Genomic DNA, 23,763 nt, shown 5'->3' with positions numbered 1-23,763 from the left:
TAAGACTTAGTTAAGAGAATGTGCCAAGAATAGATGGAATGATGCCTCAATAAGCAAAATGACACTGAAAATAACATTGTGACTAGAAACTGACTGAAACACAGGAAACTGCATTTGGTTCTCAGAACATTAATTACATATTTTAAAATCGGTAAGGCTACTCAAAGGCTAATGGAATTCCAGTCTTTAATACAAAAGTTTATTATAAAATCCCTGGTACCTCTCCAAAATCTTAAAACCCATGTTTTTGGTTTAGTACTGGGCTCCAACCTGAAAATACAATCTGGAATAAACAATTATACTTGAAACAGATTAGATGCATCCTTGGTTTTGGGGCGAGGGAAAAATAAATAGAAATGAATGTTAAAAAATCTTCAATTACACAGCCATTGTGAGCAAGGCTGCCATTTATGAGGAACTTGGAAAAAGTGGTGACAAATTACCTCGTAAACAGTTGTAGTCTAAATACTGTTTCTACCTATACCAGGGCTCTCACTTTTTTTCTGTTGCTAGTCGGGCAACCTAGGCAGTTTTTTAGGTTGCCAAATGAGTTAAGGTGGTCATTTAAGATGGCTTGCATGACGCGTGCGATAATGTGCTCGGACGAAGTGCGTATTTACAGTAGGAATTATGTTCAATGAAGCATTCACATATTATTTCTGCTTCAAATAAAGTCACAAACTAAACATATTCATCAATCAAGACATGATATATACCACAATGACATGCAGCAAAATTACAATACAGTATCTCAACTCTTTTTTACATGTTGCAATCAATGCAATTTCTATTATTTCTTTCCACTTCCAAACAAAAATGTGGTTGGATTATTCAGCATATGATCAACCTCGGTGAGACCAAGCGCAGGCTTGGCGATCGCTTCACACAACACCTCCACTCAGTTCGCAATAACCAACCTGATCTCCCGGTGGCTCAGCACTTCAACTTCCCCTCCCATTCCGAATCCGACCTTTCTGTCCTGTGCCTCCTCCATGGCCAGAGTGATGCCCACTGCAAATTGGAGGAACAGCACCTCATATTTTGCTTGGGTAGTTTACACCCCAGAGGTATGAACATTGGCTTCTGCAATTTCAGGTAGTCCTTGCTTTCTCCTTCCCCTCCCATTCCCAGCTCTCCCACAGCCTACTGTCTCCGCCTCTTCCTTTCTACCCCCCCCCCCCCCCCCGACATCAGTCTGAAGAAGGGTCTCAAACCGTAACGTCGCCTATTCCTTCGCTCCATAGATGCTGCCTCACCCGCTGATTTTCTCCAGCTTTGTTATCCCACTTTCCTCACCCACTCCCTACACATTAGGGTCAATTTTACAGAGACACATTAACCTACAAAGCCAATGCGTCTTTGGGATGTGGGAGGAAACCCACACGCTTGCAGGGAGAATGTGCAAATTCAACACAGACACTGCCCGAAGACAGGATCGAACACAGATCTCTGGCATGTGAGGCAGCAAGTCTACCAGCTGTGCCACTAAATTTTGTTTCCAACACACAAAAAATTATACGCTGATAACTTTGGTTACTAAAAAAATATACTATCCATTTTCAGTCTTCAATCTCTAAGCCACGCTATGCCCCCCTGTACAGCTACTGTATGTTTTAATTCAGTTCAAGACTATGGGGAGAATAAAACAGCAAGAATTACTCCAGGGAGTTACTCGATTCTGCGTTGGGTTTCAGCGGTTGCAACAGGTGGCGATCTGACAGCAATGGCGGCCAGATCTCCCACAATGCAAAGGGAGGGAGAAAGTGCCCGGTGCCGACCAGTGGCCGTGGCAGTGCGCATGTGCAGGGCGGCCAATTTAGTACTTCCACGGTTCAGACTTATCCTCAATCATGACTATCTTGTTTTAAGTCGAGTCGTGGCCTCAGATGATGAGAAGTTAAGTCCTTGGTCTTGAAGGACAAAGTGATATTTTTAGGTTTTCGCAGCTGGGATGAGGTGTATCCCTGTAAGAGTACAAGGGATTGAAGAGTGTACAAAGGAAACACTTGACAGCAGGATTTTGCTCCGCTGGGCGAGTGAATGGAGTTTCATTCAGATATGTGCAAAATGTTGCATTATGGAAAGTCAAACAAGGGCATGACCATGACAGTGAACAGGAGGCCCCTGGAGAGTATGGGAAAGAGTGATGTTGAGATTGTACATTTCCCTGAAATCACAAGTAGATTGGGTGGTAAAGGGGGCTTTGGCATGCTGGCCTTCATCAGATAGGTAATTGAATTTTGAACTTGGGACGTTATGTTACAGTCATACAAGAATTTTTTGAGTCCACACTTGGAGCATAGAAACATAGAAAATAGGTGCAGGAGGAGGCCATTCAGCCCTTTGAGCCAGCACCACCATTCATTATGATCATGGCTGGTCGTCCCCTATCAATAACCCGTGCCTGCCTTCTCCCCATATCCCTGGACTCCACTAGCCCCTAGAGCTCTATCTAACTCTAAACACAGTGTTTAGTTTTGGCCACCCTGCTCTCGGAAAGATACCATTAAGCTGCAAAGAGTGCAGAGAGGATTTATGTCTGAAGAAGGATCTCAACCCGAAACGTCACCCATTCCTTCTCTCAAGAGATGCTGCCGCTGAATTGCTCCAACATTTTGCAGCTACCTTTGATTTAAACCAGCATCTGTAGTTCTTTCCGACACATATTTATGAGGATGTTGCCAGGACTCAAAGGCCTGAGCTATAGAGAGGTTGGGTAGGCTGGGAATTTATTCCTTGGAGGCTGAGGGGTGATCTTATAGAGGCGCACAAGATAATATGGGGAATAGACAGCATGATTGCAATTTTTGTTTCCCCCAGGGTAGAGTGATTCAAGAACTAGTGGGCAGAGGTTTAAGGTAAGAGGGGAAAGATTTAATAGGAATCTGAGGGGCAACTTTTTTTATATTCAGAGGGTATTGGATATATGAATGAGTTACTGGTTAAAGTAGTTGAGGCAGATATGAATCTTGTACTAGACATACCATACACTGCCACCAATAGCTTTGAAACAAAATATCCCAGTGTTGTTCATCATACCCGGGGACTTCAACAAGGTGAATGTTGACAACCCAAAATTCCACCAGCCTGGCTGTGTGGTCATTAAAATACAATACAATACAATACAATGTGCTACCAAAACACCATCAATGTATCTCCTGTGCAGTCAGAGGCCCAAACACCATTGACAAAGATGCACACCCATTAAATATGCCCAATGCTCCATCCCCACCTGAATTTTTGAAAAGCTAACATGTCTATGTTCCTACCCTCTGCTTAGATGCCAAAACTGAAACGTGAAGATCAGATACAGAAAGGCATAAAGTTCTGGTCTAAGAAAACAGATGAGATCCTACATGATCCTTTGAGTTGGTCAACTGGTCCACATTCAAAGACACTACAGCCAACCTAAATGAGTATGCCACTGACACTGAAGTCAACTCCTTAGCAAATTCCATATTTGTGGCATTTAAATCAGTTGTTCCCGATCTGAACCGTAAATCAAGGTACGAACTTTACAAAGACATTAAGGATGCTGCGATACCAGAATAGATAGAATCCCAGAATAACCACACGGATACTCGTCGATTGTAACACGACTTGCACTGTGTAACGGGTTAAAAAGAGAAGTAAGGCTGTATTGCTGGCATCCTGACGAGCTGAATGCATTCTATGTTCGTTTTGAACAGATAGTGGAAGGATGACACTCACCACGATGGTTGAACCTGTACCTACAGTCACCATTGCAGACATCAGATCAGCCTTGTGCGAACCCGAGTAAAGTGACTGACCCTGGGTCAAATTCTCAACAATGTCCTCAGATCCTGCTCAGACCAGCTAGTAGGAAAATTCAGACATCTCCCTACGCTGATCTGTGATTCCCACCTGATTTAAGGCAACCACAATTTTCCCGGTGCCAAAGCAAAATCAGCTAGCATGCCACCCAGTGGTATTCACCATCATAAAATGCTTCATGATGTTGGTCATAGCACATATCCGGTCCAGACTTCCAGGCAGCATAGACCCACTGCAATTTACCTACTGCCGGAACAAGTCCACAGCAGGTGCCATTCCCAGGCCCTACACTATCTCTGGCATATCTGGGTAACAAGGATACCTGCGACAGACTCTTACTTATAGCATTGCTTTCAACACTATAATTCCAAACAATATAATCTCAAAACTCCTTGAACTTGGACTCATCAATCTCTTACTGCAACTGGATCCTAGACTTCCTAATCCATAGACTGCAATAAGGATAGGTGACAACCTATCCTCCATGATAATACTCTACATCTACACAAAGCTACATCCTCAGCACCTTACTATAAACTCTGTACTCAGGATTGTGCAGCCAAATTCTGCTCCAACTTCATTTTACAAGTTTTCAGATAACACTATCGTATGGGGCCAGATCTCGAGCAACGGTACAGGAAAGGAGACCGAGAGCTTAGTACTACAGTATCAAGAAAACATCTCCATTAATGTCAGCAAAAGAATGGAGCTGATCATCGACTTCAGGAAGCTGTGTGGAACACACACACCACTCTAGATCAGTGGTACTGAAGTAGACTTGGTCACACTTCCTGGATGTAAATATCACCAAGGATTTGACCTAGTCGAACCACATTTAGGCTCAAGAAAGCACACCAACACCTCTACTTTTTCTGAAAAGTAAGAAAATTTGGTGTGTCTCTAATGACTCGTTAATTTTAGAGAGAAACCATAGATTGCATCCTATCAGAGTGCATCATACATCCTATCGTGTTGCATCACAGCTTTTATATTGCAGTCGCTCTGTTTGAAACTCAAGAGGTTGCACAGTTGCGAAAGCAGCCCAGTTCATCATTCAAATGAACTTACCCAACACCACATCTGAAGAAGGCTTTTCGGACCGAAACGTTGTCTATTTCCTTCGCTCCATAGATGCTGCTGCACCCGCTGAGTTTCTCCAGCATTTTTGTGTACCACATCTACACTTCATATTACCTTGGGAAAGGACAACTCACAACCCCGATCATACTCCCTTCTCCCGTCAGACAGAGATATAAAAGCTTGAAAGCACATATAGGCTGTGGGCCGAGGAGCTTTATTCTGCAGTTTCGTGACCCAAGTCACCAAACTACATGAAATCTTCACATATTGTGTAAAAAAATTTATATAAATCACCCCTGAAACTAGATATGAAGAAGACTTGCACATTTTTATTAAATTAGAGAAAAACCGGAAAAATGTCGGGAATTTTTTAGTCCAACAAAGCACATTTAACATTGAGTTGTCTGCCAGTTGGCCAATCACGCGCTTTGTTTCAGGCTAGCACACAAAATGGCTGAGGGGGCTTCACAGATGCCTGTTTTACTGGAGATTCCGATTTGTTGTTCTGTGGAATAAATGTCGTGGAAACTTGCAGCAGGTGGATTTTCTATCTGTATAGCTGTATCTATCATACAGATAGATTTTCATAAATTCAGACTTTAGTCTTACCTTTCAGTTAGAGTTGATTCATGGGGGCCTTCTTTGTGTTCCAGCACATCAGCAGGGACTTTGAAGGCTTTCTTGCACTTTAATCCACCGCAACACTTTCTTCAGCCTTTTTAATGCTTTTCCCACTAAATACAATTACCTGCTGCAAGTTTCCACGACATTTATTCCACAGAACACATCGGAATCTCCAGTAAAACAGGCATCTGTGAAGCCCCCTCAGCCATTTTGTGTGCTAGCCTGAAACAAAGCGTGTGATTGGCCAACTGGCAGACAACTCAATGTTAAATGTGCTTTGATTGGACTAAATAATTCCCGACATTTTTCTGGTTTTTCTCTAATTTAATTTTAAAAATGTGCAAGTCTTCTTCATATCGAGTTTCAGGGGTGATTTATATAATTTTATTTTACACAATATGTGAAAATTTCATGTAGTTTGGTGACTTGGGTCACGAAATCCTATTTCTAGACACATTTTTGATGCTCGGCCCACAGCCTAATACACCAGATTCAAAAACAGCTTCTTCCCCAAGCGAAAATTCCACACCAAGCCAGAGTTCCAAGCAATCTATACAGACACCTGTCATTTGTGGCCAGGCATGCATTGAAATAGAAAGCATTGAGCATATTGGTATAACTGACACCATGGTGCCAGTGATATTGCTGCAAGGGTCTACAAAGTGAAGCTCAGCAATAACACTGGCAACAATGTGTCACTCCCCAATAAGATCAATGCTCACTTAGAATAGAAGGATTGAGAAAATACATCATTCATCCATGTTGCACCTAAACCTAGTCACCGTCACAGACGTCAGAACTGCCTTCCTGAAAGTGAATCTGCAGAAAGTCAGCATCAATGGCCTCAACATGGAGATGGATGAGAGCTTCAAGTTCTGAGGCGTAAATATCACCAACAATTTGTCCTGGGCCAAATATGTTGAAGCTGCAGTCAAGAAAGAACACCTCTACTTCCTCAGAAGACGAAGGAAGTCGAGCATTTCTCCAGTGTCTCTTACCAACTCTTACAGATGCTCTGTAGAAAGTATCCTATCGATATGCATCACAGCTTGATTTGGCAACAACTCTGCCAAGACTACAATAAATTTTAGAGTGTCATGGATCTAACTAAGTCCATCATATAAACCAGCTCCCCACACCCCCCTTCCAAAACGCATGCATCTACACTTCAATCTGTCCTGAGAACACAGCCAGCATAATTAAGCACCATTTTTAACCTGGCCATTCCCTCTCTTTGCCGACATAAGATTCAAAAGCTTCAAATCAAGTACAGGAACAGCTTCCTCCCCGTTATTACCAAACTACTGAACTGTCCACACGTAAACTAAAGGTTTAAGGGCCTGTCCCACTTGGCCGTCATTTGCGCGCCATTTACGCGACCTGGTAGCATGTGGGTAGCGCGGGACGGGCGCATGGAGTGACGTGGAGGAGTGTGGAGTTGCGCGCAGTATCACGCAGCGCTCCAGGATTTTGTTCTGCACTAAATCTTCGCACGCCACAGGCCTGTCGCGTAAATGACGGCCAAGTGTGACACCCTGGCCGGCGCAACATCTCACCTCCAACAGCAGCAGAGGCAGGCAAGCGATCACAGAGCTCGGCCTGGGGCTCACAGAGGTTGCGGATCCGGATACTCACAGAGGTTGCGGATCCGGATACTCAGAGGTTGCGGATCCGGATACTCCCAGAGCGGGGTCAAGACGATTGGAGATAGACACAAAATGCAGGAGTAACTCAGCGGGACCGGCAGCTTCTCAGACTGAAGAAGAATCTCGACCCGAAACATCATCCATTCCTTCTCTCCAGAGATGCTGCCTGTCCCGCTGAGTTACTCCTGCATTTTGTGCCTATCTTCAAATGACGTCGTGCTCCAGGCGGCTGTGCGGACGCATGAAGACGCACGTCAGTCACTACCGGCCTGTCGCGTAATTGACGGTCAAGTGGGATAGGCCCTTTAGTCACAATCTTCCAACCTACCTGACTGCAGCCCTCATGCACTCCAACTGTAACACTATATACTCCACTCAGGTATTTTCCTTTTATCAGACAAGTGCAAGGTGTTGCATTTTGGAAAGTCAAACCAGGGCAAGGCCTTCACAGTGAATGGCAGGGGTCTGAGGTGTTTCAGAGCAGAGGGATCAAAAGCGCAGGAACATAGTTCCTTGAAATTGATGTCACAGGTCACAGATAGGGTGGTCAAGATGGCTTTCGTCACATTGGCCTTCATCAATCAGGTGATCTTAGAGGTGCTTAAGATCATGAGGGGAATAGAGTCTAGTTGCAGCATGGAAATAAACCCATTGGCCCAACTTGCCCACGCCGAATCATGCGCCACACATGAGTCCGACCTGCCCGTCCTTGGCACATAGCCCACTAAAACTATCCTATCCATGTACATGTCCAAAGGTCTCTTAAAAGTTATGATAGTACCTGCCTCAACTACCTCCTCCTCAGCTCCTTCCATGTACCCACCACTCTGTAAAACAGTTACACCTCAGGTTCCTACTAAATCTTTCCCAGCTCTCCTTAAACCCGTGTCTTCTGATTCTTCATACCCCTACTCCGAGTAAAAGACTATGCATTTATCTGATCTATTTCCCTCATGATGGTGTACACCTCTAAAAGATCATCCCTCACCCTCCTGCGCTTCAAGGAATAAAGGCCCTCGAGTCCTGGCAACATCCTTGTAAATCTTCTCTGCACCCTTTCCAGCTTGACATCTTTCCTACAACACGGTGACCAAAACTGAACACAAAACTCTAAATGTGACCTCACCAGCATCAGACATAACTGCAACATGACCTCCAAACTTCCATCTCAATAATCTGACTGATGCAGGCCAATATGCCGAAAACATTTATGACCACCTTACCTGTGATGTCACTCTCAAGGAACTATGTACCTGCACTCCTGGATCCATTTGCTCGGCAACACTCGCCAGAGGCCTGCCATTCACTGTGTAGGTCCTGCCCTTGTTGGACTTACCAAAATGCAACACCTCACGTTTTGCTGTATTACATTCCATTCCTCACCCCACCTGCCCAACTGATCAAGGTCCTGCTCCAATTTTTGGCAACCATCTTTACTATCTACAATACCACCCACTTTTGTGTCAACTGCAAACTTACTAAAAATGCCATGTACTTTCTCAATCAAAATTATTGATATAGAGGATAAACAATAATGGGCCCAGCATCAAACTCTGAGGTACACCACTAGCCACAGACCTCCAGTCCAGATCTCCCAAATACAAAACCATGCTTACTATCCCTAATCAGCACGTGAATTTAAATGCATGTATATCTTATCCCTCAGGATAGTGTCTAGTAAATTTCCAACCACAGATGCTAGGCTCACTGATCTGTAGTTCCCAGGCTACATGATGCTAGTTCCCAGGCTTTTCCCTGCAGCCCTTCTTAAATAGGGGCACAACAATTGGTGTCCTCTAGTCTTCTGGCAACTTGCCCATATTTAAAGAACACTTATAAATCTCAGTAGAGGTAGCGTATTTTACTGAGCGTAAGGGAATCAAGAACCATAGGTTTAAGATGAGAGGGGAGAGATTTAATAGGAACCTAAAGGGCATCTTATTCCACAGAGGATGGTGGGTGTATGGAATGAGCAGCCAGAGTGAGTAGTTAAGGCAGGTACTGTCACAGCATTTGAAAGACATTTAGACTGTTATATGAATTGGAATGGTTTAGAGGGACACGGGCCCAACGAAAGCAAGTGGGACTAGTGTAGATGGGGCATATTGCTCAGCATGGGCAAGTTGGTCCAAAGGGCGTTTCCATGCAGTATGACTCCATCATTTGAAGGGCAGCAGTAAAAGATGACGCACAAGGGACTTTGGTGATGCGAGGCTACTAGATGATAAAAAAGTAAATTCAGTATTTGTATACGTTATACAATTCTAATACACTTCACAATAAACCTGGTACGTTTAAGGGTGTACAGGAACTAGAGACTCCCATAAGTCAGAAGAGACTGCAGGAAATATTATCAGACATCATAGCATTGGAATTTCCAAATGGTTGGATTACCACAATTTTACAGTATGATTTATAGATTTTTGAAAAGAGTGAAAGGACCCTAAGAAATAGTTACAAAAAGGGCCTTGCAGTACCTGTCCAGGGAACACAGCAAATGGCAGTACAGCTAGTTGAGGTAATTAAGTCAGCATAGGTGAAACTGGCCTTCATTAACCGGGATAGCGAAGTATTGATACAAATGCATAATAAAGTTATTCATTTTACAGTTGGAGCAATGTGTGTAATTTGGTTACATGTTTGGAAGGATGTGATTTTACTGAAGAGGGTGCAATGGAGATTCACCATGTAGCCTAGCATGCAGCATTTCACTATGGGAAGATTGCATAGCCTGAGTTTGATTTCAATGGAACAGTAAAAGCTATGCGGGACTTTATTACGAGTCATACATAGTGAGAAACCTTTGCATTTAACAGAAACGTACATAATAACAGAACATACGTTTAGGGAAGGATGGAAAATTCAGAGGGGTTTTGAGGAATAATTTTTTTCATTCAGATGTTGAAATCTGGAATGCACTGCTGAGGAGTGGTAGAGACAAGCACTCATATTTTAAAGCACTGAAACATCAGGGCAGGCTATGGTCTGAGTGCTGTGAAATAGGTAATAGTAGAAGGCAACAGAACAATACTGATTAGTTGATGGTCAGCACAGATAGTAGACCAAAGAATCTGGGCAAGAAAATGTCTCCTCATCTATCCTGAATGTTCAACTCCTTTCCCCCTTTTTTCACCCTACTCCAGTCAGAAGGGTCCTGACCTAATCTGCCCCATTCCACCAGATGTTGCCTGACCCACTAAGTTCCTCCAATACTTTTGTTTTGCTCAAAGTTTCAACATCTGCAGTTTCTAGCTAAACTACGTTTCAAGTTGGCGGTTTTTATGACTTGCTTACAAGCTGTGCATCAATTCTTTCATTGATGCGCATTGCTGGTTTACTGTACTTTCCCAAACTCCCACAACCAACTCACATCTTCATAGACCGATTGCCGTTGAATGTTGACTACATTCTAATAGACAGCTTTCTGTTTTATTGTATACCAAATTTATTTACTGACTTTAACTGCTGAAATACTCTTCTGTATACGGGTAAATTCGGTGTCCTTTGCCACTTTACTAAACTTCTCCCTCATCAGATCACCCACACCACTGTTAAAGATCTAACTATATGCCCAAGTCATTCCATTCACTAGGACACTTGATGGCACGAATAAGGCCGCCACAACGGAACGTCTTTCCCCAGTATTAGTGTCAGTGTCCCACGAATTGAAATCAAATTATCTTTTGCCAGTTTATGAGCGATACATTCAGTTCTCCGATTCTATTTACACGATGTTAGATGGTACGATTTTTGAGGTGTACAATTAAACCACAAACCAACCCAGATCTTTTCTGATAAGTGAAACTGATACAGGAAGCTGAATATTTCCCGCGTTGTTTATTTCTCATTCGCCAACTTCTAGCATTTCTAAAGAATTATTCATCCTCTAAATCCGAACAGAGCTGAATGTTCCTCAACCACCCGTGTTCCTGACTCAGTGGGTTCACGATGTGTCCCGCTCGCAGGCCCGGCGCCGGCGAGTTCCGGCCTAGCGCAGGCCTGTGGGGCGATAGCGGGAAGCGGCCCTCGCAGCCGCGGCGGCCACCGCCCGGAAACCGGGTAGAAGCCGGGTCGAGCGCCGTCTCCGCAGAGGCTCCGAGCCGCCAGGTTCCGCGGGAGCCGACATGGGCACCGCGGCCTCCGCAGCCGCCCCACCTGACGCAGCGCGGGGAGCCACGCCGGAGCCTGCCCTACCTTGGTGCGGGAGAGGGATCAGCAACGCCCCCGCGACCTCCATGGAAAGTTCACTAGCAGTGAAGCGCGGCCAGCGGGGCCCAGCCTTGACGCTCAGTCCTTGCGACAGACAAGCAGCGCCCGAACCCCTGGGCTCGCCGCCATCACTGGCCCAACTGCCCTTCCTTCACACGTCACGGCGCAGGAGCGTGATGACGTCCGCAGCAGACTGGGAGTCGCGTATCGATTAAGAAGGAACTGCAGATGCTGGAAAATCGAAACTGGACAATAATATTGGTACAACTCAGCGAGTGAGGCAGCGTCTATGGAGCGAAGGAAATAGGCGACGTTCCGGCTCGAGACCCTTCTTCAGACAGGTAGCGTATCGATTCGCGCCCGCCAGCCGCAGGGTATCGCACCGCCAGGGGGCGCAGAGTCGGCGCAGCCAAGAACAACTGGTGTGAAGGCATTTGAGGACAAGCCTGCAGTCAAGGCGATGCCAACACCCAACACCCAACACCCAACTCCCATGCAGCGGCAGTGAAGCGCAGTGGCACAACGACCCGCTGATCTTGAGCAAATCACCAAGTACCCAAGTAACCCAGCAGTATTAAAAATGAACTGCAGATGCTGGTTTATACCAAAGTAGACACAAAATGCTGTAGTAACGCAGCATCCCTGGAAAAAAATGGATAGTCGACGTTTCAGGTCGAGACACCTATTCAGACTGATTTTAGGGGGAAGGAAGCGAGAAAGACCAGGGCAAAAATCTGGGCCAGCAACAGATGACATTAATTACCCACAGTCTGCAGAAGGGTGTCGACTCGAAACGTCACTTATAAGCAAGTTCGGTATTCCGAAAAATCATGGGATTTGTCAAAGGTCACTCGCGATAAACATTCTCGGCAACCGTGCTGCTGCATGTATACAGACCTGTGTTTCATCAGTAGTCATGATCAAACCTGGGTCTCCGGCGCTCCAAGCGCTGTTGAATTGCTGCTGGACTGTCCTCGTCCCCTCCCGAGTGTCCCATCCCTGTTCGGGGGCAGCCGGAGAGTCTGGGGTGACCCTGGACTGACGGGACACCAGCCCTGAGTAGTGGTGGCCCAGGTTTACAGCCAGCGCAGAGAAGAAGCGCTACCTCCAGCTCAACTCTGCCTGTCCCGCCAGATTAACCGACAGCCCTGGACTGACGGGACACCAGCCCGGAGGAGTGGAATTAGCGCTTCTTCTCCGCGCTGGCTGTAAGCCTGGGCCGCCACTGCTCTGGTCCTGTGTCCCGTCAGTCCAGGGCTGTCGGTCACCCTGATCCTCACCGGCCGCCACTGGACAGGGATGGGACACTCGGGAGGAGACGGGGACGCTCCAGTAGCAATTCAACAGTGCTTGCAGCCCCAGAGACCCGGGTTCAGTCCTGACTGCGGATGAAATGCAGGTCTGTATACATGCAGCAGCACAGTTGCCGTGAATGTTTACCTCAAGTGACCTAATCTATGACCTGGCCATGCGCTGTAGAAATACCGAACTCGCTTATTCCTTTTCTCCAGAGATGCTGCCTGACCCACTGAGTTACACCGGCATTTAGTGTCCATTAACAGATGACATCAGGCAGGATGGTTCCGATAGGCGGATCGATGGTGAGGGGCAGTGTGATCCCAAGAGGGATTCATTGTTGCAACTGTGGAACTATCAACTGACTTTCAATAGAGAGGTGGCGGAGGGGTGTGTTTGTTTAAGTTACCTAAAGTTGGAGATTCAATGTTCATACCGCTTGTTTGTAAACTAACCAAGCAAAATATGAGGTGTACTTCCTCCAATTTGCGTGTGGCCTCACTGGCAATAGAGTAGGCTCAGGACAGAAAGGTCAGCATGGGAATAAGAAGGACAGTTAAAATGGTTAACAGTGGGAGATCTCTTGGTCTCGCTGATATACAAGAGCCCACATTGGAAACACTGGATGCAGTAGATGAGGTTAGAGGAGTTGCATGTGAACCTCTGTTCACTCATCGGGGCAGGCTGCATCTCTGGGGGAAATGGATCGGCGACATTTTGTGTCGGGACCCTTCTTCAGACTGATCATTGGGGGGGGGGGGGGGAGAAAGCTGGAAGAATTTAGGGCTGGAGAAAACCAGACTTAGTGAAGAGCCTTCTCCTTCAGAAATAAAGGGAAAAAATGAATACTAAAGAATAGAAACAACATTAAGCCATTCAGCCCATCAAGATTGCTCTATCATATAATAAACGCATGGCTGGTCCAATCCTCTTGAATGCATTTTACGAATTCCTTCAAACCTGCTCAATTGAGGTACTTCCACTCAATATTGGGACAGTTAAAATCTCCTATTACAATCATATTGCTTTTATACCCTTGTATAAAACAGTGAGGGGTTCGGGATCCCTCCGACCACGGGTGAACAACTGAGGACAACAGAGGAGGATGACTGAACTTTGGTGCCTTCCCTCACAGTGGGAAACTTTGATTCCGCTGTGTGGGGATGTCTATGTTAAAGACTATCGTGTTCTATGCTCTTTTTTATTCATATGGCTGTATGGTGACCACACATTTCACTGTACCAATTGGTACATGTGACAAATAAATGTCTCAGTGAATTTTGAAAAACCTCAAACAGTACCTCAATCTCTGCAACCGATTCCCCTAATACCTTTGGATGCAGTCCATTGGGTAGTAGCAACTTCCCCATCTTTAGTCCCATTAGTTTTTTCTATAACTTATCCCTTGTAGAAGGGGTTGCTCTAGGTTCTTTCACTCGGTATGAACTACCTCATCTAGGATATTTGCCGTCTAGTCCACTGTGAAGTTTGATGCAAAGTGTTAATTTAAATGATCTGCTATTGTTCATTTCCCAGTTTCAAACTTCAGGATCCCACATTTATCTCAGCTTTTTCTCCAGATATTAGCATCAGTAAATTGGTACTATGATGCATGAGATTTGCCATATTTTACATCGTATATTCACATCGCTGCTACCATAATTACTAGAGCAACCTTCCGCTCTAGAAGTTCAACTCCACAGGCCCCATGCACAATCCCAGCCCCTCCCCCACCCTGGGCAAGGTGGAGAAAGGTGTACCCAATTATTCACTAATCCTGATGGCCATCTTTGTAAGTGGCTGTTGCTGTAAGTGTGTGTAGGCCTGCACGCAAACACTAAGTGTTAGAATACTATCGTGAAGGCTAAGGCAGACCTAGGATATCTTGGTGAGCTGAACCTGTCAAGCTGCCCATCCTCTCCAGGTGGATAATTACCTGGGTAGAAATTTCTTCAACCAAAGCTGTCAGGTAATGAGTGTCTTGGAATGTATTTACCATTGAAGGAGAGAAAACAGAAGAACCCATTTGGTGTTTGCTTGACTAGACAGTCAACTCCATTTGGCAAAGTGCCTCAAAGCCAGAACTAGCCAACAGACACCAGGATGTAACTTGGATGGTGATGAAGAAGATGAAGAGCATGAGTACAGCCTCAGCACCACCACCAGCTGCCCACAAGCTACAACAAGCACCACTCAGTTCCTCAGTTGGAGTATTTCATTGTATAGTACGTTTCGGGAGAAATGAGCTGGTATCAATCCAACCCTAGCCCAACATCTCAAAGATTTTTCTTAGAGGCACACACTGGAGATACACAACCAATCTAAAAGTTGGGTCATTATGTTGCAACATTACAAAACAAACATCATATTTTGGCACTATTTTCAAAGTGCAGTCCATGCTCTCATTCTTATGAGCAATCTGGGCAAGGCCCAGGCTGCTCTGGGCTTCCAGCCATCGCCTTCCTTGAATGCAATGTTCCTGTCCTTGCCTGTCCACCTTTTGGCCTACTGCCTCCTCTGCGCTACTCACAGATTACCTTGAGGGGGCGGTAGGCCAGACCATGGTTCCCTCTCCTCTCCAACCAGCTTTGCTCCTCGCCAGTCACGTCCGACCTCGTCGCCGGCTCCATCCTCCCAGTCTCTGGTCTTTGGTTGACGAGCAGGGGCCGGTTCCTCCGGCCGGTGGCCGGCTTGGTGGCTTACTCCCTGCAGGGAGGAGGTGGGAGAGATGGGATAAGGGAGAGGGGATGGGACGGGGTATGTGGGTTGTTATGGGGAGAAGCTAGTTTTCCTCGGTGGGAAGGAAGCCGAAGGTGACCTGATGGAAATATAAAATTGCCAGGTATAGGGTATGGTTTGAAGCATTTTTTCATGGTAGGATATCAAAAACGAGAGGGCCTAGGTTTGAGGTGAGAGGAATAAGTTTCAGAGGGAAAGTGAAGGGAAAGTTTTGGTGACAAGAGTGGTCTATGTCTGGAAGAGAAAGTGATGGAACCAGATACAATCACTGTTTAAGAGACATTTATACGGGCACTCCAAGGCAGAGAAGAATATGGCAATAATGTGGACAAATTAGATTAGTATAGATGGCAAAAAAGAGCAGCAAGAATGCATTGGGCAGAGGGCCTTGTTTCTTTGCCCTACTGTACTATGAATTTATGAAACGAATTATTACTGGAAGACTTTGCGATCCAAGTGAGGAATGTTAATCTTCCAACAGAAGAAACTATGATGAAGTTTAGCTGCTCAGCATCACAATTACATGCAGTGGAACTTGCTCAAGCAAAATGTGATTGACACAAGAAGCTAACAGAGAAGAACATCTGTGTAATTCAATCACCAGACCAACATGAACTATCCTTAATCAGACTTAGTTGGATTTTAACTTGCACTAAATGTTGTACTCTTTATGCTTTAGCTTTGCGCTGTGGACAGCTTGATTGTATTCTTTTATTTCACTGGATAGCATGCAAACAAAAGCTTTTCACTCTACCTCGGTATACGTGACAATAATTAACTAAACTACTTGTCAGCGGACAGGAAGTTGTGGTTTCATAATAAAAATACCTAACATGAGATGTACAAATGTATTGACTGTAAATTAGAAAGAAAGTTGTCTGTATTTATGTGGAAATATTTCAACATTATAAGGCTATTGCATGGTTGACACTTGCCCCATAATGTTGCCATGCAACATCTTCTGGAGGACAAGCGGTGTACGGGATGCAAACACGAGTGTGTTGATTACAATGGCTACCAGTACAGCGGGACCGTCTTTGGTCCCAGCAGCCGTTGAATTGTCCATATGCTTCCAATCTTTCAACGTGACGAGTACACATGATATGTTCAAAACTTTTCTGTGATTGGTATCAACCCTTATTTAGTGCCTGAAACAGAGAAATCGCGTGATATTTCCCAACTTCCAGAACTCAATTTCATGGACATCATGGCATACCAGATACCATACACGGCAAATAATTTCCAGGCATACAAGTCATCGGAGGCTTACAATCAATTTACAAATGGTTGGTTGCACAACACAAGGGTATATAATCCAAAGAGGCGTCCACAGTTACGTGTGGTGTGTGGAAAAGAAGATTTCTATCATTTGTTTATGCCATTCGCAAGTTTTTAATCAGGTTTATAAACTTGTTCGATAAACTTTTAGTGACATTCAATTTAAATGGATAGAAAGTGCACTTGACTATAAATAAACATTGGGATTTTTGCAGTAGTTTCCACGTAATCGATGCTACATTCACCTGGCTATTACTAATATTTGATGCATGAAATAACTGTTGCATTCGTTGTATCATAACAATTTGATCGTCCATGATATTCTGGTGCTTTTTTATTCAACTTTGTGTGAATACAAACTACAACAGGTAGTTGCATATTGAGTTAAAAATAATAACCCACACAGAAAAAAAAATTTGTCCCGAAACAGTAAACTTAAATCCATGCATGGAGAAAATAACTAAATAATTTTATGTAAAAAAAGGGGGAATGACATAGGCCTAATGTGAAAACTGTCAGCACTAAAAACAATGAAAAAAAACACCTTTGGATTGGTGTAATGTTAATAAAACTTTGGGCATGGTGTGTTTGTCTTCAGAAAATATTTAATATGTACACAGTCATTTTATCAGGACTATTATTATAGTCGTTAATATGAGGGTGCCAAATAATTTAGTTTTATGCCATTTTTATTACACCAGCTGCAGACTGTTCTGTAATGTGAAAATAAATAAATAAATGTAAATGAATGTGCATAGGCATTATGTTAAAGAAGGAACTGCAGATGCAGGAAAATCGAAGGTAAACAAAAGTGCTGGAGAAACTCAGCGAATGCAGCAGCATCTATGGAGCGAAGGAACTAGGCAATGTTTTGGGCCAAAACCCTTCTTCAGACTGATATAGGGTGGGGGGGGGGGGAGAAGAAAGGAGAAAGGAAGAGTAGGAGCCAGAAGGCTGAGGGAGAGCTGAGAAGAGGAGGAGACAGCAAGGGCTACCGGAAATTGGAGAAGTCAATGTTTATGCCGCTAGGGTGCAGACTGCCCAAGTGGAATATGAGGTGCTGCTCCTCCAATTTCCGGTGGTGCTCACTCAGGCCATGGAGGAGGCCCAGGACAGAAAGGTCGGATTTGGAAAGGGAGGGGGAGTTGAAGTGCTGAGCCACAGGGAGATCAGGTTGGTTAATGCGGACCAAGCGGAGCTGTTCGGCGAAACGATCGCCAAGCCTACGCTTGGTCTCACCGATGTAGATCAGCTGATATCTAGAGCAGCGGATGCAATAGATGAGGTTGGAGGAGATGCAGGTGAACCTCTGTTGCACCTGGAACGACTGCTTGGGTCCTTGAATGAATTCGAGGGGGGAGGTAAAGCGACAAGTGTAGCATCTCTTGCGGTTGCAAGGGAAAGTGCCCGGGGAGGGGGTGGTGCGGGAGGGAAGGGAAGAATTGACCAGGGAGTTACGGAGGGAGAGGTCTTTGCGGAAAGCAGACAGGGGGGGAGATGGGAAGATGTGGCGAGTGGTGGGCTCACGTTGGGTCTGGCGAAAATGACGGAGGACTATTTGTTGTATGTGACGGCTGGTGGGGTGAAAGGTGAGGACTAGGGGGACTCTGCCCTTGTTACGAGTGGGGGAATGGGGAGAGAGAGCAGTGTTACGGGGTATTGAAGAGACCCTGGTGAGAGCCTCATCTATAGTAGGAGAGGGGACCGTACATAGGCATTAAACAAGTAAAATTGAAATGTATATTTTGGAATATAATAATATGTCCTGAAAGCTTAAACACCCCCTCCCTTTCAAAGATATTGTCAATACTGAGCTGAATTATGTTCAATTACTAGCTAATAATTCTGCCATTCCTTGGCTTACATCTCAGTAAAATGTAATTCAAAATCCACGTATAATTTTTGTAGGCCCTAAGTTCAATTATGTAAAAGATTTGCGATTTTTTTCTGAGAAATTTCCCTTCAGAAGCGTTGTCTTTTTGCATGTAAACACCCACTTGAGAACCATGGTGACTTCTAAAACTTTTTAAACAAAGGAATCATGAAAAAACACAAAGAATGCCTTACTGCTGATGAAATGCAGTGAACCAAATGATAATTCTCGATCTTTTCCATCTTGATATCTGCACGGCCAATGTTCACCAACCACTTTATCTGTTGTTGTCCCTTCAACTCTCGCTTCTCGCTACCATCATTTCTCCTCACATTTGGAATTCTGATGTACGATAAATGGCTCTCATGGTTAGCCCTATTCCCACAAATATTCAGCACAAAAACTGACCATTTTGATGGTATTTTCCAGGTAAGAACGTACGTGTTGTGTGTGTGCAGAGTGTATACCGGAGGTTTGCTTGTCCTCCAGTACGCTTGAGCGACTACATGGGTCACACACTTTGACCTTTTCCCTTTCCGTGCAATTACTCTAGGGCACTGTTAAATGGAGGATTAGTGCAAAACCTGTAAGAGAGGTACCAACAGTGCATGCTCAATGAGGGACACCTGAAATACAGTCAGGTCTGCCAGGGCGCTAATGAGGCACTGGCAGAGGGAATGTATGGGCAGTGGTAGGTATGGGCAGTGTCGCCTTTTTCTGAAGCACTGTAATTTTTAGTGAAACTTTATTTCACCATCTTGGTGATATACTCATGACTGCGTAGCCGGACATAGTGCGAACTCCACCATCACGTTCGCCGACGACACCACTGTGTGGGACGAATCACTGATGGGGACGAGTCAGAGTACGGAAGTGAGATTGACCAAATGGTGCCAGCACAATAACCTGGCTCTCAACACCAGCAAAACCAAGAAACTGATTGTGGACTTTGGAAGGGGTAGGATAGGGACCCACAATCCCGTTTATATGAACGGGACGATGGTGGAAAGAGTCAAGAACTTCAAATTCCTGGGCGTGCACATTTCCGAAGATTTTTCCTGGTCCCAGCACACTGATGCAATTATAAAGAAAGCACATCAGCGCCTCTACTTCCTGAGATTACGGGGTCGGAATGTCAAAGAGGACTCTCTCGAAGTTCTACAGGTGCACAGTAGAGAGCATGCTGACTGGTTGCATCGTGGCTTGGTTCGGCAACTTGAGCGTCCAGGAGCGGAAAAGAATGCAGAAAGTTGTGGCCACTGCCCAGTCCACCATCGGCTCTGTCCTCCCCACCATCGAGGGGATCTATCGCAGTCGCTGCCTCAGAAAGGCTACCAGCATCATCAAAGACCCACACCATCCTGGCCACACACTCGTTTCTCCGCTACCATCGGGTAGAAGATACAGGAGCCTGAAAACTGGTACTTTCAGGTTCAGGAACAGCTTTCTCCCCATAGCCATCAGGCTATTAAACTCGCCAACAAACAGACTCTGAACTGTAACAGCCTATTGCACTTTATCTGTTTATTTATGTGTATATCGAATTGAACTGAACTGAACCTATTTATGAACTGAACTGAATTTATGCTTACAATATTCTGTTGCGCTGCAGCAAGCAAGAATTTCATTGTCCTATCTGGGACACATGATGATAAACTCTCTTGACTTGACTTGTCTTGGTGGCCTTCCTTCTAATCTGTTATAGAACTGTTACTTGTCAGTACAATTCTCTCGGAACGGAATTTCTTTAGAAACTGAGTTTTTTCCCAAGTTATTCAAAGACCATTATTTAAAAGAAAATATTTTTTTTTTTTTTTGTTATTTTATTAGAAGCCATTGTACAAGAAGAAAGCAGTCGACATAACAATCATACAATTTTCGTACAGCTCCATTTTTAACATTTTATAAACTGATAAATGAATCTGAAAAAAAAAGTTAAAAGGAAAGAATGAAGAAAAAGAAGAAAGATATAAAAAAGAGAGAAGAAAAAAACCCTGAACTGCCAAGAATTGAGGGAGAAAAAAGAGAAAAGAAAAACGGAGATATGTCCCACTATCCTTCCCTACCCCCGCTCACCCAACCCAAGCATCGGTTTTAAATATGTGTTCAACCATTCTATTGTTGAAGAAATTCAATCAAAGGAGACCATGTTTTGGAAAATTGGTCTGATTTATCAGCCAAAACAAGCCTTATTTTTTCTAAATGTAGTGTCTCGGTCATTTCTGTGATCCACATCTTCACTGTGGGAACTGTTATCTTTTTCCAGAATTTAAGTATAAGTTTTTTCGCAATTATTAAGCCGTAGTCAAGGAAACGTCTTTGGAATGTCGTTAACTTAGAGCAGCCCTCTGACATTCCTAATATTATTAGTTTTGCATCTGACTCCAATTGAATTTTGAGTGTTTTAGAAATGGTATTGAATATTCCCATCCAGAAATTTTGTATTTTTATACAGGATACAAAAGAATGGGTTAAGGTAGCTTCTTGGAGGTGACATTTATCACAGATAGGGGAGACAGTTGGAAAAATCTTATTCAATTTGGTCTTTGACTAGTATAACCTATGCAATATTTTGAATTGTATCAGGCAATGTCTGACATTTAAAGAACAGTAATGTATGTATAGAAGACTTTCCTCCCATATATCTTTTGAAATAGGTAAACCCAACTCGTCCTCCAATGCTCGCCTATAAATCTCAGAAGGTGGGGTATCGATATTTAAGAGTGTTATAAATGTAAGATATCAACTTACTTGTATCGGCATGTCTTCAAACAATCGTCTAATATATCTGGACCCATAAAAGGACAATCTTGTGTGTATGTTTTCATATAATCTCGGATTTGAAGGTATCTGAAAAAATTGTTTGCGTTCAAGTGATATTTGTCCTGTGGTTCTTGAAAAGAAAAGAGAGTCCCCCTTATAGAGGTCTCCCACAGTGTTAATTCCCAGGTTTTTCCATTGGACAAACACCCTATCTAAAGTAGACGGTTTAAACGAGGGATTGTTTGCAATAGGCAGAAGGAGAAACAAGTTTCTCAGTTTAAGACTTAATTTCAACTGTTTGCAGCTACGTATAGCATTATGTATTATCGGATTTTGCTCATACGTTGACTTATTCAAATGTATTGGAGATAGGAGAATCGAGCCTATATTAAAAGGCAAACAATCTTCCCTCTCCATTTTTAACCAATTTACCTGTTGACATGTATCGTCCAACCAGAAGATTATATTTTTAATGTTAGCTGCCCAGTAGTAATAAAGAAAATTAGGAATAGCTAATCCTCCATTTTCTTTGGGTTTGCACAAATGTATTTTGTGTATTCTATGGGTTTTGTAGTCCCAAATAAAATTAGTGATAGTAGAATCAATTTTATTTTTTTTAACTTTTTGGGAGATATATCAGTATTGATTGAAATAAATATAGGAGTTGCGGAAGGAAGATCATCTTTATGGCATTTACTCTACCTATAAGGGAGATAGGAAGTGTTTTCTAAAATTGAATGTAGGCATATAGTTTAGTAATTAATGGTGGAAATTTTGTTTAAAATAGAGAGGAATATTTTCTAGTCACGTAAATTCCGAGATATCTGAACTTTTCGGTAACAATTCTGAAAGGAAATTTTTGGAGTTGAGAAGGATCTTGTGCTTTTATTGGCATAATTTCACTTTTATTCCAATTTATTCTATATCCTGAGAAATAACCAAATTGTTCTATAATGTTTAGCACATTTGGAATACTAACTTGGGGATTAGTAATGTATAGAAGTACATCATCTGCATATAACGAAATCTTATTGTTGGTATATTTAGTATTATATCCATAAATGCCCAAATGTGACCTAATACTCTCAGCAAGGGGTTCTATGGCTAAAGCAAATAACATTGGTGAAAGGGCGCATCCTTGTCTGTTACCCCTAGATAAATGAAATTTAGGTGAAAGCATTTGATTTGTCAGTATTCTGGCTGTCGGATTAGTGTATAACAGCTTCACCCATGAAGTAATGTTTTCTCCCAATTGGAATTTTTCCAACACTGTGAAAAGATAAGACCATTCCACTTGGTCGAAAGCTTTTTCTGCATCTAGAGAAATAATTGTTAGATCCTCGTTTGTCGTTCTCTGCGAGTATATTATATTAAACAAATGTCTCAAATTATAAAACTAATGTCGTTTAGGTTTGGTCCAGTTTAAATCTCCTCCAATTATCAGAATCTGCTGAAAGGAGTCTGAGATTATATTAAATATTTTATTAAAAAATTGGGGATTGTCGAAATTAGGAGCATAAATATTCACCATAGTCAGTGGAGTTGAGTATAATTCCCCAGATATTATAATGTACCTGCCTTCCTTATCGGCTATAGTGGATTTGTGTTTGAATGGTATATCTTTGCGAATTAGAATTGCTGTTCCTCTTGCTTTGGAAGAAAAAGTAGAATGATATAATTGACCAATCCAGCTACCCTTCAGCCTGTTGTGAGCTCCATTTTTGAGATGCGTCTCCTGTAGAAATATTATATCAGTATTAATAGATTTTAAGTGGGCTAGTACTTTGCCCCTTTTAATTGGCTCGTTAACGCCCCTATCATTCCAACTACAAAATGTAATTCCTCCTATTTTCCTAGCTACATCATCTTGCATTTTAAAACTTACATGGTTTCCTTTGATTCAAATGATCCAACACATTATTTGAAATATTTCCTTTCATTGCTGGGTGGGTGAGCCCTGTACCTTTTTCTCCTATCCCCCAGAGATATCTCCAAGAAAAATGTGCATTGATAAAAATAGATAAGATATTTAGTAAAGAAAATAGAAAGTGAAAAAGAAAACAACGGAAATTGCAGCATATAGAAATGGTTTTAGTAATGAATTTTATAAAAAATTCCATGAGGTAACGACCCCTTATTTATTTAATTTATACTCCCACGCTTTTAAAGAAAACAAACTACCTGAACACTAACAGAATCAACTATTACGCTTATTCCAAAAAAGAATAAAGATTTAGAAGATCCGGGCTCATACAGAGCTATATCACTTTTAAATACAGACCAGAAAATCTTAGCAAAGACTTTAGCAAGAAGATTAAGCAAATATATTAGTAAATTGATAAATCCTGATCAAACGGGGTTTATACCCAAACGATACTCATTTAATAATTTGAGACGCCTGTTTAATATAATGTACTCGCATAAAGTAGAGGAAGAAGATATATCAATTATTTCTTTGGA

The 23,763-nt window shown here is 43.2% G+C and overlaps 1 protein-coding gene across 1 annotated transcript in view; it reads right to left on the bottom strand.

Annotated features, from left to right (window-relative positions):
* The window catches only part of kbtbd2 (kelch repeat and BTB domain containing 2), a 35,208-nt gene extending 12,320 nt beyond the window's left edge, over positions 1 to 22,888 (bottom strand). Inside the window, exons 1-2 of the mRNA XM_033019167.1 lie at positions 22,878 to 22,888; positions 11,340 to 11,503 (exon numbers count right to left, since the gene is read on the bottom strand). The gene's annotated coding sequence lies outside the window, so the exon portion shown is untranslated. The remainder of the gene's footprint in view (positions 1 to 11,339; positions 11,504 to 22,877) is intronic.
* Between the last annotated feature and the right edge of the window lie 875 nt (positions 22,889 to 23,763).

This window comes from Amblyraja radiata, chromosome 4 (assembly GCF_010909765.2).
Source record: "Amblyraja radiata isolate CabotCenter1 chromosome 4, sAmbRad1.1.pri, whole genome shotgun sequence".
NCBI lineage: Eukaryota > Metazoa > Chordata > Chondrichthyes > Rajiformes > Rajidae > Amblyraja > Amblyraja radiata.
Note: the sequence above shows the minus strand (reverse complement) of the source record. Positions and strands in the feature narration are given on the sequence as shown.